This window comes from Jaculus jaculus, chromosome 1 (genome assembly GCF_020740685.1).
Source record: "Jaculus jaculus isolate mJacJac1 chromosome 1, mJacJac1.mat.Y.cur, whole genome shotgun sequence".
Classification (NCBI taxonomy): domain Eukaryota; kingdom Metazoa; phylum Chordata; class Mammalia; order Rodentia; family Dipodidae; genus Jaculus; species Jaculus jaculus.
The window spans coordinates 15,598,364-15,614,028 of NC_059102.1; the positions used below are offsets into that span (position 1 = coordinate 15,598,364).

General features: G+C 41.4%; 1 non-coding gene across 1 annotated transcript; it reads left to right on the forward strand.

The window, feature by feature from the left end:
* The first annotated feature begins 15,291 nt into the window (after positions 1-15,291).
* On the forward strand, positions 15,292-15,397 carry LOC123458356. Its single transcript, XR_006635624.1, has one exon. It is a non-coding gene; the product is annotated as a U6 spliceosomal RNA (small nuclear RNA).
* The last annotated feature ends 268 nt before the right edge of the window (positions 15,398-15,665 follow it).

Below are 15,665 nucleotides of genomic sequence, written 5' to 3' on the forward strand. Positions count from 1 at the left end.
CACACACACACACACACACACACACACACACTCAAATAATATATCAAAATAGTTTTTAAAACCACCAGGAAAACCATACTGTAGTTGGCAATCATTCTGGCCATATGATTTTAAACCTTCTAGTAGGTAGCTTATTTCAAAGAATTTTAGCCTAATGGTAGAAATTGATAAGGACAAAAATGATTTGGTCACTAAGGTGTATTTTACAGTTTATTTGACAGACTACATTTATTTTATATTGAACGTAGGGCTATTTTTAAATAGATTTGAAGCCAGGCATGGTGGCACATGACTTTGATCCCAGCACTGGGAAGGCAGAGATAGGAGAATTGCCATGAGTTCGAGGCCACCCTGAGACTATGTAGTGAATTTTAGAATTTCAGGTCAGGCTGAGATAGAGTGAGACCCTACTTTGAAAAACAACAACCAAAAAACAAAAAAAGATTTGAAAATACCAAAAACATAGAAAAGATTTTCACTTTGTTATCAAGAAGTTATTAAGAGTCCTGTAATTCTTATGGAAAACTAAGACTTCAGTGTATGAAATTCATGAAACCACATCCTCATTTTTTTAAAAAAATTTTTAAATTTTTATTAACATTTTCCATGATTATAAAAAAAATCCCATGGTAATTCCCTCCCTCCCCACCCCCACACTTTCCCCTTTGAAATTACATTCTCCATCACACATCCTCATTTATAACTGAACACTTTCAAATGAGACCAAATTTCACCTCCTGCGTTTCCTGTAGCTACAATCTGCCAAACTCTACTAAGAGCTGCTGGGAAGTGTGCTTATGGCGAATGTTGCTCAGTTTTCAAAATGTCCTTTGACTCATGATGGGAATCTTGGTAGTTATATTCCTACAATGACATAGAAATACCTATCAGCTCTCAAACAGGTAGAGGAAGTCAGAAGTGATTTTTTACAATAGTGTCTCTAAAAATCTCAGAATATCAGACAGCATTCGAAATGCTTATTTTTAGAAAAATAAGATTATAAGATATGTAAACTTATGATAATATGACCCAAAAGATCACTGAATGCTTGAGATCAGATCAGAGATCCAACACTTAAGACTTGTGTGACCTTGGACAAGTGTTGTTTTGGGCAGGTTATTCACCCGCGTCTCTGTTTCTGTTTTCGTGAGAAGTTTGCAAGCACAGTACCTGCCAGGCAGGACAATCACTGGCGTGTTGATGATCTTCTCTTTACCTCTGTACTTCCACCTCCACCAGTTCTCCCCCAGCATTTACGCCGCAGGAGGCCTGCCCATACAGGAGACATCAGCAAGCGCTTTGCTCTCTGGCTTTCTGTTGGTTGGATGGCTGAGAACAGGCACCAGCAGGAGAGCTGGAGGCAGGAGAAGAGTGAGATTGGGGTGTTTATCCCCCCCCCTCTCCTTGCAAGGTGGCAGAGGTTGTCTGTAACCTGCCAACCATCCTCAGAAACTCTCTCTGGGTAGTCTCTGCCTACTCCTTTGGTACACCCCTGCAGGCCGCCCCAGGGGTGAAAGGTAAACCCCCCCCCCCCCCCGACACTGTGGCGTACCTGGGTGTCGTACCATCCCCTATGCCACATTCCTGACATAGCTTTGTAAAAGTGCCTTTCACAAATTTCATTCACTTGTGTGTGCCATCTGCTTCCTGCCAGGATCCTGAATTACAGGAAAAGTTCCTTGGCCTGAAGCATTTAGAACAATAGCTTGTGGTTGTGAGCACTGGATAAGTATTTGATAAACAAAATAAATGAGATTAGAAACCTTTTGTAGTCAGCATCCGACATATAATTTTGTATGCTGTCATACAAAGCAAAATTTCACAACTGTTTCCCAAATAAAAGTGCTCTCTTCACTAGACTTTAGGTACATAGGCTAACCATTATGCTGTTTTCAATCACATCTGAAGTGCTTTGGTTTAAATGTTCTCTGAACTTATTTTTGATAAGTATTATACATGTATATAATGCATTTTGATCATCTCCTTCCATTATCTTCTTTTGACCCCTTTTCATTTGCCATCCACTGAACTCCTTTTTTCCAACTAGCTCTTCTTCTACTCTGATGTCTTTTTTTCCCCTTGTGTGTGGGTGTGATCCACTGAGTTTAATTAGGGTTGCCTACATGAGCCTGGAAGTTGTTTTATTTGATTTTGATATGTCTATGGGGAATTTACTCAACTATACTCATTATAATAATTACATATTGTTATTTTTCTTTTCTTAATATTCTTTGTTTCTTTCTCTATATACCTTTAATTACATATCCAGTAGTTTCCTTGATGCTTTAAAACAATTTGGAACATAAACAACTCTGGTTTTTAAATGTTTCTTTGTCTTTCTCTTACACCTTTTATTGTATATGTAGTAGTAGTTCCTTGATGTTTTAAAATAATCTGGAATGTACATGATAAGTATTGTTATTAAGCTGTGTTGATCAGACATTTAAAATCTGAAATATATCTAACAAGCACCACAGAATGCTATTGCTTTGCATGAGGACATGGTTTCCGTCTTCCATGTCTTGAATCTAAGGAACTGAGAAATCTTCCTCACCTCCATTTCATTCAAAGACATTTCTCTATTTTGTGTGCCATTACTTTTTAATCACTCAATCCAGAGTGTAGCAGCGCCTCTAGTCTGAGCGCCCACATACTTGTTTCTGCTTTTATGAGGGGTTCCCTCAGATTCACTGCTGTGGTAACATCTCCATTAGAGATTTTAAAGTTCACTCAGTTTTTATTTTCCTGTTCTTTATTCTACACTTTTTAAAAAACTTTGCATTACCTTACATCGTGAGAGGATTCTCTGTGGTGTGTTCACCCATATTTCACTTTGGTTGATTCTCACACCATCCTCCCATCTACCTGACCCCCTTTTGTTTCTTGCTGCTCCCTTCTGCCCTCACGATTCTCCTTTCTACTTAAATATCACACAAGTTCTATTGTCTCCACATCCCCGGAAAGCTTCTTTCTCTAATCTTATAATATTCTGGCCTCAAGTAAGCAGCAAAAGAGAGAGTCTGAGAGCCTGCAGATCTGAGCTTCTTTTGCATTTCTGGAGGATGAGAATGTGACTGTCTGGAGCACTCCAAGGTCTCCAAATCTTTTCCTAAGGGCTCTATAGATGTTATCCCAGAAAACTTCCAATAATGGCAACAGTGGAGAAATATGAGCAAAGTCTTTCTTCTTTTTTTCTATATTTTTTCTTGCATGTAGGTTGTCTGCATGAGTGTGGAAACTTACCAGTAGTTGCACATGTGAAGAAATGTCTCCTAGTCCCCTGGGAACCACTAACTGCAAATAACACCTCAAGAACAGGTGCACATAGTCTTCTTTTCACCACTTTTATAATTAAGCAATATTGCTAGCTAGAAAACTGTCACACAACAACCAATTGCTCTTTTCTAACTTTTATTCATTTATGAGAGAAAGAGAGAGAGAATGGGCATGCTGGGGCCTCCAGCCACTACAAACAAACTCCAGATATATGCACCACCTTGTACAACTGGCTTACATGGGTCCTGGAGAATCGAACCTATGTCCTTTGGCTTTGCAGGCAAGCACCTTAACCACTAAGCTGTCAGTTGCAGTCAGGTGCGCATTGCTGGTATAAATCACCCAACCAAGAGCAGCTTGTGGAAAAAAGAGGTTTCTTTTGGCTTACAGGCTCAAGAGGAAGCTCCACAATTGCAGGGGGAAATTATGGCATGAGCAGAGGATGGACATCATCCCCTGGCCAGCATAGGGTGGACAACAGGACTAGGAGAGTGTGCCAAACACTGAAATGGGGAAGCTGGCTATAATACCCATAAGCCTGCCTCCAACAATACACTGCTTCCAGGAGGCATTAATTCCCAAATCTCTATCAGCTGGGAACCTAGCATTCAGAACACCTAAGTTTATAGGGGATACCTGAATCAAACCACCACATTCCACCCATGGCCCCCATGAACTGATAACCATCCATGATGTAAAATGCAATCAATGCATTCAGTCCATCTTTAAAAGTCCCCATAGTTTTTATCAATCCTAGTGATGCTCAAGGACTTTTAATTGAGCCACAATACCAAAAAAGCAAAAACAACAACAACAAAAAAACCATAATGGCACATCCACAGTTCATCCTCATGGCTCCATGGGGTCTCCATGCAAGCATTCAGAAAACCTGCTTCATACCACCCATGGCCATTTCCAAAACACAAGACCATGTTGCAAATTCAAATGACCCTCTCTTTCCTGCATTTCTTATACTCCACAATGCCAAATAGGGTGCCAATATGTCAATCGGGGCGGGGGATAAAGCAGACTTTGAAGAACAGGACACTCCTTGAGCATTCAGACCACTTCAAAAGACTGCATTCTGTCTGTTGTCCCAATGCAGGTCAGCTGGCCCAATCTCAATGGTTGTAATTCTCATACAATTGCACCTGAACAGGCAGCAGTTTCAGCCCAAAGCGTTCTTTCTGTGCCATATCCCTCTGCTCACACTAGTCTATTTCTACGCAATGCAACCCTGCACAGGTTCTCAGGACACAGGCATAACAGCAAGCCTCTCACACAAATTGTTTCTAGCCCAGTCCAGGCAAAGATCTTTCTCGCCCTCACAAACCAAACCCCACAGTCCATAATTCTTACAGCATTCAGGTCTTTCAGCATCAAGCTGTACTTACAGCACTGCAAATTCCTTGGGCCAATGTTTCAAATCTTTCCACATTCCTCTTGAAAATCAGCTCCAAAAGGCCAAAAGCCACACAGTCAGGTGTCGACCACAAACCCCAGTCCTAGTACCACTTGACTATTGCGGTCAGGTTTGCATTGCCGGTAGAAATCGTATGACCAGGAGCAGCTTGTGGGCAAAAGAGGTTTACTTTGGCTTACAGGCTCAAGGGGAAGCTCCATGATGGCAGGGAAAAACGATGGCACGAGCATAAGGTGGAAACAGGAACAGGAGAGTGTGCCAAACGCTGGCAAGAGGACACTAGCTATAATAACCATAAGCCCGCCCCAACAATACACTGTCTCCAGGAGGCGTTAGTTCCCAAATCTCCATCAGCTGGGAACCTAGCATTCAGAACACCTAAGTTTCTGGGGGACACCTGAATCAAACCACCACACCATCCTTCCAGCCCCCAATTGCTTTTTTTAAAACTTTATTTTTTATTTAGCTGAGAGAGAGAGAGAAAGAGGCAGAGAGAGGGGGAGAGAGGATGGGCGTGCCAGGGCTTCTAGAAACTGCAAACAAACTCCAGACACCCCCTTGTGCATCTGGCTTACAAGGATCCTGGGGAACTGGGGAATTGAACCAAGGTCCTTTGGATTTGCAGGCAAATGCCTTAACTGCTAAGTCATCTGTCCAGCCCACCCTCCCACCACATTGTTTCATATATATATATATATATATATATATATATATATATATGGCAAACTTTTGGAAAATATTAACTCATTTTACAAAAGTTTATATTCATAAAACACTAAAAGTATAAGATGCCCAGGAATAAATTTTCCTAAAACTATGAAGCTTTATTGAAATATATTTTAAAGACCTAACTCAATAAGTATATAAATTACAGTAATACATGGGAAGAGAAAAATGGTGTTTAAAAGGTGTCAGTTCTTCCACTCTAGATACTTGCTATAACCAGTAGATTTTTATTATTACACATTATACAAAAGAAAGTCAATTGTAGATTGAAGACCTAAATATGAAGGCAAGATGTTAAGACGTTTAGAAGGAATCAAAGGAGACTGTCTATTTTCTTATGGTAGGAAAGTGTTTCTCAAGTAAGATTTAAAGACAAACTACCTAGAAAAATGCTCAATGTAGTTACATAAAAGTTAAAGACAGTGCCTAGGGGATTGCTCAGCTAATAAAGTGTCTGCCTTGATAGCATGAGGACCTGAATTTGGTCCCCCTAAACCCATGTAAAAAAGCTATGCATGATGGTGTGTGTTGGGGAAGTGGAGACAGGCAGATCATCCTCAGGGCTCACTGGCCAGCCAGTCACCATAGATAGTACACAAAAGGGTGGGCATGGCCCTGTTGCAATATAAACCCAGGTTGCATTAGTCAGCTTCACATTATTATGATGATATGCTTGAGGAATTTAACTTATAATGAGAAAAGGTTTATTTAGCTCATGGTCCTCAACCTTGCTGCTTTGGGCATCTAATGAGGGACCACATGGTAATGGTGGGGAGCATGTTCCAGAGCAAAGGACTCCATCAGGAGAGAAGCAGGGACAGGACCAGCAGTCTCCCAACCTCCATGCCCTGAGGTCTTTCCAGAAAGTCACACCTCTTAAAAGTCCCTAGCACCACCCTGAGGATCAAGCCTTTGACACGTGGACCTTCACGCGACACTGTCCGTATTCAAATCATAGCACATGTGGCAGTTGGGTTTGGCCTACCCTGCTCTTAATCCCTGAGGCTGTTACCTCCTGGATGACAAAGAGGAATACTCTCGCAGTGCTCATCAGAGGGTGGTCACATCACCAGTTAGAGCCTCAATCTTTATCTGAGGCTTTGGTTGCTCTGGACTTTCGTCCCTTAGATCTTTGTATGCAATGACAATTTACATTGCTGCTCTGAACTCTATAATGTGTGGCTTTCAGGAATTGAGGTCAGGCATAAGGAGTTGCAAATCATGAAACAGGATTTATAGCTGAGCAGCCAAGTTTGTCTCAAGGAAATATCCAGATGAAGCTTGGGGAAAGCTTTTGCTTGTTTCATTTCAGAAATGGTGTGCTAAATGGTGAACCACATCCTAGCTGATGGGTGGATGAGTTAAAAATTTTGCTTAGCAGAAAGAGCATGTGTAATGAATTTTAGTATGCACCAGGCATAATGTGAGACCCTCAGCTTGTATTGCTCACGCATTCCCAAGGAATTGGTAGTGTGGTTTGGGTTGAAGTAGGACAGCTGAGAAGATATCAGTGTTAGGAATTGGGCTGGTGGAGAAACAAACTATCTTTAATTTTCCTGGTGAGGACAGACTCATTCCTGAATTAAAAGACCACAGGCCATTTGTTCAGGTGCACCCACATGCTTCATGGCAAGTTGGTTTGACAAGTATTTCTTGGACAGACACCCAACACAAGCGAAGGCACTGTCCAACTGTCACTGCATGCCTCTGAGGGATGCAACAATACAGAATGGAAATGGACCTGGGCTAACCTGAGAGTGGGTCACCCCCTAACAGAGACCTGGTAGGAGCCTCATGCCTATGTGTGTGTGATCAAAGGAAGGGTGCTGGAGAGCCACTGTTCTGCTCCATCCCCTTCTGAAACCTTGGGCAGCAAAGAAGATGGCTCAAATACACTGAGTACTTAAGACACATCCTGTTCTCTGTGGTGAGATTCCTGCTATGCGTAGGGCCTGACAAGTCGACTCTGAATTCCCAAGTATGTCAGGATAGGCCTGGTCATTTCACATGCCAAATGCCTTCTGAAAATACTCCTTGGCAAATATCTCTCTTCTCAATACCTATAATACTGTGTGTCTTACTCAATGGCACATATGTGCCTTTTCAAAAAAAAAAAATGCACCTTCATGATGTCAGCTCTAGTAATAAAATTTTTCTCACTGTAAATAAACCAACCATAATAGTGAATTTTGTAAACACATTACACTCCTCTCAAGATTTTTTTGAAATTCCTCAATGACAAGACTTTCATTTATCCTTAAATCCATCCCCTTGAATCTAACCACTTTAGTACCAGCATGCCTTCCCCAGACTTGGTTCATAGTGAGAACTAAGTAAGTATTTATTCGGATGGATGAATTATGCTTGGACCTTTCAAGGCTAAGCCTAGAGCTGATTGTTAAAACTTATGTGAGATTTATGGTCAATGACGTTATTAATGTGTCTTTATGTTATAACACTTCTGCTCTAAAACACAGCTAGTAGAATTATTCTGCTGTTAGATTATTAAGATGCTTGTGCTTTCTTGGAGTATCCAGCAAATCCCTCTCTGATCATCTATCACTGCTGGAATTCCAGAGCCTCTATCTTCAAACCACTTTTGAGATGAGTTATTTAATTCATGTGGAGAACATTTCAGTCCTTTGAGTTGTTCACCTTTCAAAGTTCTGCAGGTACCTGTGAGAATTTGTGAGTTAAAATATTCCTGGGTTATAGGCCCTAACTTCATTGAAAATTGGCTGCACATTTTTATCATTAAATCGTGAGCATCAGGCGACTTTCACATTTATGCAGAAGGTATGTTTCTTATTAAGCAAAAGCCTTTCAGTCCATACAATTAATGGTTCATAGTACACCAGGGAGCATTTATTAATTTCCATCTTACTTGCTTTTTGAAGGTTATGGGGGTTAAGGGTTCTAAGTTGGAGTTACTGAAATTTTAAAAGGTGTAAATAGGTAAATATTATGGCTCTTGGAAAAGCAAGACTTTTTTCTGTTTAAGTATGTGATTAATATTACTAATAAAAATGTCATCAGCCCGCCCTGCCAGTGTAATGCAGCTACAAGCACGTGTGTGAGTGCGTGCCTCCGTGTGTGTGTGTGTGTGTGAGTGTGTGTCCTGCTTTCCATCTCTAATAGGACATTTTGTAAGACTGCGTAACACAAAATTACCTTTAAAAGCAGCTTCTTGATGCTTCATTGGTCTTCTGCATGATTCTACATGAACCTTCTTGCGCATCTGGTAAAGGCCTACTTAACTATAAAATTTATCCTTTAAAAATTTTGTTTGGACCACCTCATACATGTGCTTGATGTATTTTGATCGTATTCACCCCAGTTATCCTTTCTCTCATCCCCTCACACTCTTCCTAAACCCCTTCCACTTCCCAATTAGTCCCCTTGCTACTTTCCTGTCTTCTGCTTTTTGACTCAATGAGTTTAATTGCATGGGTGGGGAGATAAATACTGCAGTATGAGCAGCTTACCAGTGGTCACACTACTGAAGAAAATGTTCCCACCTCCCCCAGCCACCATTAACTGCCAGTAGCTCCTTAGGAAGGGGTGGGGCTTCATGACACCCTCCACTATCCATGACAGATGTTGATGGCCCAGTGTTGTGCCGGCCACCAAAGCTGCTGTGAGCTCCTGAGTGCAGCAGCCACGCAGAAGATGGCATTCCACAGCACTCCTCCACATCTTCTGGCACGACTGGGAATATACAGCAAAGTGTTGAACTTTGGCACAGGACAAACAGTAATTTTATTTTTTTAAGATTCTTTTTAATTTCAGAGAGAGAGAGAGAATTGGCACACCAGGGCCTCAGCCACTATAATCGAATGCTAGATGCTTGCGCCACCTAGTGGGCATGTGTGACCTTGCACGTGCCTCACCTTTGCACATCGGGCTGGATTCCATGGGACCTGGAGAATAGAAACCAGGTCCTTAGGCTTCACAGGCAAGTGCCTAAACTGCTAAGCCATCTCTATAGCTCCAAATAGTAGTTTTCAAACAGTTTTATTGAGATAAGATACTTTACCCACCTAGAGTGGAGAGCTCAGTGGAGTTTAATCTGTCCACAAAGTTGTGTAACAATCATCCTAATCTAATTTCCAAACAGTCCCACCACCTTGAGAAGAAGTTCTATGCCAACTAGTCATTCTCCATTTTGTTCACCCTACCCACCCTAGACAGCACCAATCTGCTTTCTGCTCTGCTCTTTTTTTTTTTTTAATTTATTTATTTGAGAGCGACAGACACAGAGAGAAAGTCAGACAGAGGGAGAGAGAGAGAAAGGGCGCGCCAGGGCTTCCAGCCTCTGCAAACTAACTCCAGACGCGTGCGCCCCTTTGTGCATCTGGCTAACGTGGGACCTGGGGAACCGAGCCTCGAACCGGGGTCCTTAGGCTTCACAGGCAAGCACTTAACCGCTAAGCCATCTCTCCAGCCCTGCTCTGCTCTTTTTAGTGGACTATTTTTAGTTATTTATGTAATAGGTTTTGGTGTTGTGAGATGAGACCTCATTATGTAGGGCAAGGTGGAACTCATGATCCTCTTGCTTTGATTCCTAAGTGCTGAGATATAAGGCTTGCATCACCATGCCCAGCAAGGAAACATCATTTTAAATATGAACTTTAATTATCTTAAAGTTTTGGTGAGTTATGACCTTATTAAAACTAATACATTAAATATTATAGTCAGGTAACAGCACTTTTACTTTATGAGGATGTTTCCTTTAGAATGAAGCATCTGGTTTAAAAAAAAACATTGAAACCCATTGTTATATTGCAGTGTTCCTGCTTTTGCCTGTGCTAACCCTCTATTAAGTTAGTTCTCTATTCATACCTATACAGATACAGAACAGTCACATTAGAAAGGTGAAGCATATTTGACTGGTCAGCATGAACCACACTTAGACTACACAACCAGGTCATTCCTGCTTTTTAATCAGGTTCCTTTCCTCTCACCAACATGAGTGGAGAGGAGAGGGGAAAAGAAGGTAGGATAGGGGAGGAGAGGAAAAGAGCGGGTTGAAGAGTCTGAGCAGGTTTCCTGCAGGAACATGAATCAGCAACGCACGTCCAGCACCGATACATTCTTACGCATCCCAGAGTATAACACATGCTGTATGTTGCATAGGCTTTATTTCTAAAACACACTGCGAGTCACAAGACATTATCTGGAGGTTAGAAGTGCTAACGCAGAAAGCAGAACTACACAGGTAGATGTGTGATCCTACTGATTTTTTTTTTCACAGCATTGTTAGAAAACCTGAAGGCCTCTCAAACACTCACTCATTCCCACACACTTCCAGATCAGTGATGATGCAAGGCCCTGCGGCCCAGCTCACAGCGACATTCTGGCTGACTAGGAAGTGTGACTGGACTCTACCACATGAAGGGCAGGCTGTCTTCTTAAAAGGAAAGAGCTGAGAGAATCATGCATCTTTTCCTTTTTTTTTTTTTAAAAAAAACTGCAGCCTATATTTTGCAGGAAAATTCAACATAATTGGCATATACCCATCTTTTAGGTGAATTAGGCTTTAACTGACAGATAACCCATTTTGTTCTAAAATTCAACAAACTCATGGAAAATCTTATTCCACACAATCTTTTGAATATGGCATTTGCCATTTATATTTGATGGCCTTAAGCAAAAAAAAAGTTATAAAAGGTATTAATGCAAGTAGATAATAAAGCTGCATTCTGTAAATCTATAGCAGCTTACAGTAATCATGAAAGCATGCAAAAGTCTTTCATCTATTCAAAAATATGCAGTGCACAGAATGTCTGCTAAGGTGCATGACAAGTCAGAGTTAAATATATATTAATAAATGAATTAGCTTCATAAATAATAGGCATAATGACATTTTAGGAGACAATAAGTCTGAGGATTGTCAGAAAACGGTTGATGTATGAGCTTCACGTCCCAGTGATTCTTCAAAATGAATAGGCTTTGCGAGATAGTTCAGACCCGCGACCAGCCTATTTCCTTGAATAATTTACTTGTTGTCAATTTGTACAGCCACATTACACATGCAAATTGTGCTGCCTGTGCAAACACCACTTGGAGATGATAAAAACAAATTTACGAAGGCTATAGAAGGAGGATTTATTTCACTTTCTCACCCAGGTCAAGCAATACATGTATCTGACGATTGTGTGTACCCAATTTTGTTGTAATTATATCAGCAAATTATTCCTTATAATCTTATTATTTTTAGCAGTCTCCTTGTGCTTGGGATAATTAGCTTTCTTCACTCAGTGTAAAAACAATTCAACTTGCCAGCCAGGCAGGGCATAGCTCCATTATCTGTTTTGGGTTTAAATTTATTCCCTATATTCTTGGACACTTTGTGTAAATTAAAAATTTCATAGTCCCTAATACTGTACACGCTGTTCATTCAGTGATGAATTAAGGCCCCTAAACCTCTCCGTTTGCTATTAGATATCTCACCCACTTTATATGTTAATCTGTGCTAATGAATTCCACAACCCCTAGCCACAGCGAGATGACTAAAATTATTACCACTTACAGAGATATGCCTTTTTCATTTAAAGTTCAATTCAAATTGCTCCCATAAACAGTCTGCCACACAAAGATACCTCCTATAAAGGAGAGTTACTTACCTATAAGTAGAGTTCTCTGAAGGTAGTATTATCTTTGGATGCACATTCCTAGGTCACGTGCCCTCAGGTCTGTGGCATGGGGGGAAGAGGACTCAGAGCTGATGGGTAGGTCTTTCTTTCCTTGGGGCTCTTCATTAGCTCTGTGGCCTGTACTCCTGAGGGTTACTCATGCCACACCCCTTCACCGAACCAATTCTATCCTGAACACAAGAGGCCCCGTGGAACTACCAAGAGAGACTTGAAGGACCGGTTACCTTGAGCAACTGCTGATGGACAAGGTGCACAGCCTGAGTCTTCACGATGGTACCTACAAAACAATGTGCCCAGGAGCGGAAAAACAAAAAAATGGATTTTTGCATACCATATAAAATTTTAAATCTGTATTACTTCATATCTGAATGATATTCTATTGTGGAAGTATTCACTACAGAAGAATTAAAATATATAAACAAAAACTAGGTAAAGCTCACACATGATCTCTGCCCAGTGATAAATACAGCTGGTTTCCTGTATCTATTTTTATAGTTTTCTCCTTAGATAATCTTCTTATGATGCCAAGAGCCAGGCTCATGTCTATAATGCCAGCACTCAGGAGGCTGAGGCAGGAGGATCGTTGAGAGTCCTAGGTCAACCTGGGCTTGTATAGCAAGACCCTGTTTCAGAAAAAAATGACAACAGTTGGGCTGGCGAGATGGCTTAGCAGCTAAAACACTTGCCTTTGATGCTTGAGGATCCAGGTTCAACTCCCCAGAACTCACGCAAGCCAGATGCACAAAGTGACCCATGAGCACAGGTGCCACATACGCACAGGGCAGCTCACATGTCTGGAGCTCATTTGCAGTGGCTAAGGCCCTGGAACGCCAATTCTCTCTCACACAAATAAGAAAGAAGAAAAAAGGCAAAAATTATTTTAAAAAATTTAAAAGGTGACAACAAAATCACTAGTCTAATCACATCCCCCATCAACCCATTCCAACCAGGAACAAACTCAGGGCACCTGTCCCATTCGCTCCTAAGTATGACTTTGCCCACTTTAGGGATGGAATCTGCTTAATTCTCAGAGTTGTCTGGGCTGAGCCCTTGGATATTTCCACTGTTTTCCTGAACGGAACCATGTTCTCATGTTGCTTTGGTTCTAACGAACTCTCGGTGGTTACTTCCTTCCAAATAACCTTTCCTTTAAGAGACAACAAGGTACAAAGTGAGGTACACTGGGAAGGAGGGCCTTTGTGCAAGACTTCCCCAGACCTTGTACACATGGAAGGTCAGCTTCATGTTTGCTGCAGGCCCTGCCTGTGGTCCCCACAACCTCTGTGGAACCATCAGAGTGTGCTCTGTCATTCCTGCTTTGCAGCTGAGAGCCTCCAGGGTCCAGCAGAAGTAACTTGCCTAGAGAATAGAATTAGCACCTGGATCCTTGCAGTTCCTGAACAGCGATTCTTGCCCCTAATTGTCGTTTGTGACTTTGGTACTGGGGGAGCCTTGGTGTGTTTTCAGTATTTATCCTTAACGAAAGATCATTTCCAAAGGTAAATCTTTGAAAACCTGTTTGGTTAGAAATTCAGAGCTTCATACATTATTTTATTTGGAGGTTCCTTAATTATTTATTACCTTGAGAAGGCTATTTACATAAAGCAAATATTTTACCTCAGAAGAGTTTATAATAGCCTACCTTTTATAGTACACTCTGCTTAGAAGTCAAAACAACTTCTTGAGAATGAGATTGTATTTTCGGTCCCTGGTTAAGAAAATGTCCCTAGGGCTGGAGAGATGGCTTAGCTGTGAAGTCACTTGCCTATGAAGCCTAAGGACCCAGGTTCAATTTCCCAGTAGCCACATAAACCAGATACACAAGGTGGTGCGTGTGACTGGAGTTTGTATGCAGTGGCTGGAGGCTCTGGTGTGCCCATTCTCTCTCTCTCCCTCTCCCTCTCTCTCTCTCTGCCATGCTCTTTCTCTCCCAAATTAAAAAAAAAAAATTTAAAAAAGGAAAAGAAAAGAAAATGCAGCAGCTTAACTTCACTCAAGGTCACACCAGAGAGCAGTGAGTTAGGACCGGCCTTGGCCTTCCAGACAATGCTTTTGCCACAGGGTCACTCACAGCCTTCCACACCAGATAGCCAGGATGTCAAGTACATGTGATACATCCTCACATGGGCATAACATCCAATTAGGTGATGGTTTAAAATGCCATCTTCAACTGTGACAACATGTGGATGATGGATAGACCCGTGACAATTACTCTGAGTTAATATTTGGCCAAGTCAGATGGACGGCTCTTAACATGTAATCTCCCACAAAATGCCATTGGCTCTGACGTAAGATGAGATGTCCTTTAACCGGGCTTCTTCTGGGTACAGCGTGTGCTTCTTTCTCATTGTCTCCTCTCCACCTATGAAGCCAGAGCAAGCCTGGAAATGTGTGAAGTAGGCAGGGCGGCCTCAGCTTGCTCAGGACTGCGCCTTGCTGCCTGCTTCTGGGAGATCCTGCGTCTTCTGCTTGGGCCTGTTAGCCCTCCATCGTCTCATTAAAACTATTTTCCTGAAGCCTGTTGGTCATCCAGTCTTAGTGCCATAAAGTTGACCACAAAGCATAAGGAGTTTTCTTTATGACAGGGATTAAATCCTAGAGAAAATGTTTAACAAGCAATCAAATCATATGACTTCACTCAAAGTTCTCAAGTGGTATGGACATTGTAGAATTATTGAATGCCAGGCAGAAGATCTGGGCTCCTTTCCTGGTCCATGTGTGACTCATTTGAGGCACAGGAGCAGAGTTTACTCTTATACAAAATGTGAATAATTAGAAACCTTGCTCACGTGATGGTTACAAGGGTAAGATTACACATGTATAGCACTTGGAATAATGCAGACATTGAGGAAGAACATGGCCCATTTTTTTCCATAGCCTTCTTCCCCTTCCTTGTCCTCCTCTTATTTCTTGATGGAGACAGTGTGGTGTGGAGGAATGTTTATGGGCCGAAGGGTTAGATCTTTGCTCAGATCTGGGCTCTGCCGTCTACTAGCTCTGTGATGGTGGTCATATAACCTTTCTGGACTTTATTTTCCTATGGTGTATAAAGGGGATGGTAAAAATATCTCACATTTTTGTTGTGGAAATTAAGATAATGTGTACTTAGCAATACACTGTGTACTCAGCATATTATTATTTATGTTAATTTAAAAATCTGTACATATATTTAAGCTCAGTGGTATAATCTCAAAATATTAAATTGTCTGTGTGCTTGTTCGGCAGCATATACACTAAATTTAACAGGATATAGAGGAGAGTGGCATGGTTTCTGCATAAAGATGCCATGCAAATTTGTTAAGTAAACAAAGATTGTCTATGACAGTTATGTAACTACACATGGATACCAAGTTGTTTTCACTAAAACAGTTAAGTAGCCAGGTATGGTGGCACAAATCTTTAGTCCCAGCACTTGGTAGGCACAGGTAGGAGGATTGCTGTGAGTTCGAGGCCAACCTGACATTACATAGTGAATTCCATGTCAGCCTGGGCTAGAGACAGACCCTACCTCCAAAAACATGAACAAACAAACAAACAAAAAAACCAGTTAAGTTTCTATGTTTCCGGGGCGTACATGCCATTTC